At 24.2% G+C, this 5,000-nt stretch overlaps 1 long non-coding RNA gene across 1 annotated transcript in view; it reads left to right on the top strand.

Moving 5' to 3' along the window:
* Positions 1 to 3,701, top strand: part of LOC119574161 — a 22,680-nt gene extending 18,979 nt beyond the window's left edge. The window contains exon 2 of the long non-coding RNA XR_005228834.1: positions 2,767 to 3,701. This is a non-coding gene — a long non-coding RNA (uncharacterized LOC119574161). The remainder of the gene's footprint in view (positions 1 to 2,766) is intronic.
* The last annotated feature ends 1,299 nt before the right edge of the window (positions 3,702 to 5,000 follow it).

Genomic DNA, 5,000 nt, shown 5'->3' on the forward strand with positions numbered 1-5,000 from the left:
AATGATAATAATAATAATGATAATAATAGAAATAATTATAATAATTTTCATAGTATTAAAAAAATAGTAATATGATGATGATGATGATGATGGTGATGATAACAAGAACAACAATAATAATTAGAAATATTAATAATGGTAATAATAATGATGATAATAATAATGATAATAATCACGATGGTGATAATAATAATAATACTTGATAATAATAATAATAATAATAATAATAATAATAATAATAATAATAATAATAATAATAATAATAATAATAATAATAATAATAAAATAATAATGTTAGATCAATATTGATATCAATTTTGATATCAATATGGACATAGATATTGATATTGATATTTATATTAATATTAAGATCAATATATAATAATAGTAATAGTAATGATGATGACAGCAATATTGATGATCAAGTTTATCATTATTACTATCACTATTGTCATTATTACTATTATTATCTTCATTATTTTTATTATTATTACCATTACTGTTTCTCTAATTACATTCATAATTATAATAAGATTCATAATTTTAATTTGTAGCCATAATGAGAATAATTACATATTGTATTATTGTTATTGTTGTTGTTGATGTTGTTGTTGTTATTGTTATCAATATTATTAATTGCCAAGCATTTCTATTGTCATCATTAATATTGTTATCATTATTATTACTGTTATCATTAGTATAGTGATATATTTCTATTTATTATTGCCATTATCCTTATTACCATTATTATTATCATTAGAATAATTATTATTATCATTATCATTATTATTATCATTGTAATTATTATTTGTGAAATATCCATTATCATATCAATTATAACATTAATGCAATAATAACTGCAATTCTATCAATATTAGAGTGTACAAGGAATTAACACCAAATATGATAACAATGGTAATCATTTTTGTTAAATGATAGCACTGAAAATAATGATAATTGCAGTATAGTAAATCGTTTATATTTTGCTAAATAAATATTGCTTATGATTGTTTTCAATTAAATTGTGTCCTTATTAATATTATATAGCATTAGTTACTATATCCTAGCCATGTAATGTTATGCATTCTATTATAATTATCATCATTATAAAGATTAAAGAGAATCCTCCAAATGGACAATTATTCCATTAATAATCATCTCTTTGTCTTAAAATAAGTTTTTTTTCTTCTTTTTCTGTTTTTTTTCTCACCTCTCCCTCTCTCTCTCTCTCTCTCTCTCTCTCTCTCTCTCTCTCTCTCTCTCTTTCTCTCTCTCTCTCTCTCTCATACGCGTACACACGCACACGTTATTATTACTACTATTTGTTCTTAATTATATGTTACTCCTCAGTGGCTTGCTGGAATGCTAAAGGCTAGATTCTCGTGCATAACCGATCGAGAGAGGAAGAGTTAAATAAATAGATAGATAGTGAGTGAGTGAGTGAGTGAGTGAGTGAGTGAGTGAGTGAGTGAGTGAGTGAGTGAGTGAGTGAGTGAGTGAGTGAGTGTGTGAGTGAGTGAGTGAGAAAGAGAGAAGAGAGAAAGAGTGTTGATAGTGATAAAACGATAGATAGATAGATAGTGAGTGAGTGATTGAGTGAGAAAGCGAGAAAGAGAGAAAGAGTGTTGATAGTGATAAAACAAAAGTAAAGTCAGTTATAGTTAGGATTATAATTATAATAATAATAAAAAAAAATAATGATAATGAAAAAAAAAAACACTATAAAAGATACAGTAAGAGAATGATAAGGATGATATAAAAAAAAATAAGAGACAAAAAGATACAGTAACTCAAAGAAGAAATGTAAAAAAAAAAAAAAAATTATTGAGAATAACAATCACAATAATGATAATAATAATAATAATACTTATAATAACAATAATAGTAAAAATACTGATTGAAGATAATAATGATGATAATAATTACAATGATAATAAAGATGATAATAATGATAGAAATAATGATACTAGTAATAATAATAGTAATAACTACAGTATAAAAATAATGATAATAATGTTACTAATAGTAATGATAATATAAAAAATATTGATAATGATAATAATAGTAAAATGATAATGATATGAATAATGGCAATAACAATAATAATTAGCACTGGCTTCCGGTTTCATACCCGGAGTGACCTAGGTTCGAGTCCTGGTGAGGGAGGGTTGTTATTTATCGATATCAATGCGGCATTGCATTATTCCATCTTTCATAATTATAATAATAAAATTACTACTAATAATAATGACAATATTTACACCAACAATACTACTACTTCTACTACTGCTACTCCTGATGATATTAATATTGACGGAAATAGTAGTAATAATAATGATATTAATAATACTAATAGCACTACTACTACTACTACTACTAATATTAACAGTAACAAAAAAAGAATAATAATATTAACAATATCAATAATAATAATAATTAATACTAATGATAATAATAATAGTAATAATAATAATGTCAATAATAATGATAAAATAATAATAATGATGATGGTGATAATGATAATAATAATAATAATAATAATAATAATAATAACAATAACAATAATGATAATAATAATAATAATAATAATAATAATAATAATAATAACAACAACAACAACAACAATAATGATAATGATAATTATAATACTAAAACAGTAATAACAACAACAACAACAACACAAACAACAACAATAAACACCAACATTCACAGCAAACTGACCAACAGCAACGAACGAAGTATCTAAATGCTGTTTCTTCATTCCAGGCTCCAGCGGTAACGCCAACAGCTGATGCGGTGATGAGAGGCGAAGCGACGCTAACAATTTTGGGTCATTCCGTTGGTTTGTGATGGTGGAAATGCTGAGTGTTGGTTTGTGATGGTAGAAATGCTGAGTGTTGGTTTGTGATGGTAGAAATGCTGTTTGTTGGTTTGTGATGGTAGAAATGCTGAGTGTTGGTTTGTGATGGTAGAAATGCTGAGTGTTGGTTTGTGATGGTGGAAATGCTGAGTGTTGGTTTGTGATGGTGGAAATGCTGAGTGTGGGATTGTGATGGTGGAAATGCTGAGTGTGGGTTTGTGATGGTCGAAATGCTGAGTGTGGGTTTGTGATGATGGAAATGCTGTTTGTTGGTTTGTGATGGGGGAAATGCTGAGTGTTGGTTTGTGATTTTTGTTGAGATCGTGATGGTGGTTGATTCATGAATGTTATTTTGTGGTCCTATAAATGTTGAATGTTGCTTTGTGATTATGTCAATGTTGAGTGTTAGTTTGTGATGGTGCGAATGCTGAATGTTAGTTTGTGATGACGTAACTGCCGAATGATGGTTTGTGATGATGCAAATGCTGGACGTTAGTTTGTAACGTTTGTTGAGATCGTGATATTGATTGATTTATGATTGTGATTGCAAGATGATGAATAAAGTGAGTTCTATAATATAATATATTATAATATGAGTTATGGTCATATTTGTTATGGATGTTGTAATAACAGGAATGTTTTTAAATAAAATGTAATTTATATTAGGGTATAGTGATGCTTATTTCGAAATAAGAAAGGGAACTAAACCACAGATAATGATGATTATGTAACAATAAAATCAACAGCGGTGATAACTCAAACAGGCAATACGAAAATAATATTTAAGATACAAAAAACTAGAAAAAAAAATCAATTGATTAATAAAAAAAATGAATAAAAATAGATAGAATAATCATACGAATTACACCTCAGCGAAAAATGTAAGCGGATATTATTATATAAATATACAGGATAAAAAAAGAAAACTATGGCAGTGTAAAGATATATCAGTTATGAGATTTCTCACTTTCAAGAAATTTTTAAAAATCCAATAAATTGAATGTTACAAAAAATAGCACAATAAAACTTCCTTCATAATAATAGTAATAATTAAAAAAAACAGTTTATTACAAGGTTACTAATAAAATTGTAATTGAAAAAAAGAGATTTGCATTTATCTGTTAACACTATTATTGTTATCTTGTTATGATAATGATACTGATAATAATAAAGATAAATGATAATGATGATAACAATAATGCTAATAATATCAACAATAGTAATAATAACAATAAAAATAATTATTATAATGATAATAAAACAGATAATGATAATGATAACGATAATGTTGATAAAAATAACAATACTATACAATATTAACGATTCTAAAAAAAAAATAACAATAATAAAGATGGTGTTACTGTTGTTAGTAAGGGGTGGAATAATGAAAATAATAATATTTTTTAATGATAGTATTGAGGCTAATAATGATAAAGATGACAATAATAATGGTGACGATAATAGTAATGATAATAACATTAATACTAATAGTAATAATGATAAAGATAATGATCATGATAGTAATGATGATAATAACAATGATGACGATCATAGTAATAAGAATAATAACAGTAATAATGATAGTAATAATAATAATAATGATAATAATAATAATAATAATAACAATAATAACAATAATGATTTTGATGATGGTGATGACAATGATAATAATAATGACAGTAACTATAATAATAATAACAACAACAACAAGAACAATGATAATACTATTTAAAAAATAAAGTAATATTAATAGTAATGATTATAATAATAAAAAATAATAGTAATATTAATAGTAAAGATTATAATAATAATAATAATAATAATAATAATAATAATAATAATGATAATAATGATGATGATGATGATGATGATGATGATGATGATGATGATGATGATAATAACAATAATGATTTTGATGATGGTAATGACAATGATAATGATAATGACAGTAACTATAATAATAATAACAACAACAACAAGAACAATGATAGTACTGTTTAAAAAATAATAGTAATATTAATAGTAATGATTATAATAATAAAAAATAATAGTAATATTAATAATAATGATAATGATAATGATAATAATAATAATAATAATAATAAAAAAAATAATAATGATGATAATAATAATAATAATA

Source organism: Penaeus monodon, chromosome 6 (assembly GCF_015228065.2).
Source record: "Penaeus monodon isolate SGIC_2016 chromosome 6, NSTDA_Pmon_1, whole genome shotgun sequence".
In the NCBI taxonomy this organism is placed as follows: domain Eukaryota; kingdom Metazoa; phylum Arthropoda; class Malacostraca; order Decapoda; family Penaeidae; genus Penaeus; species Penaeus monodon.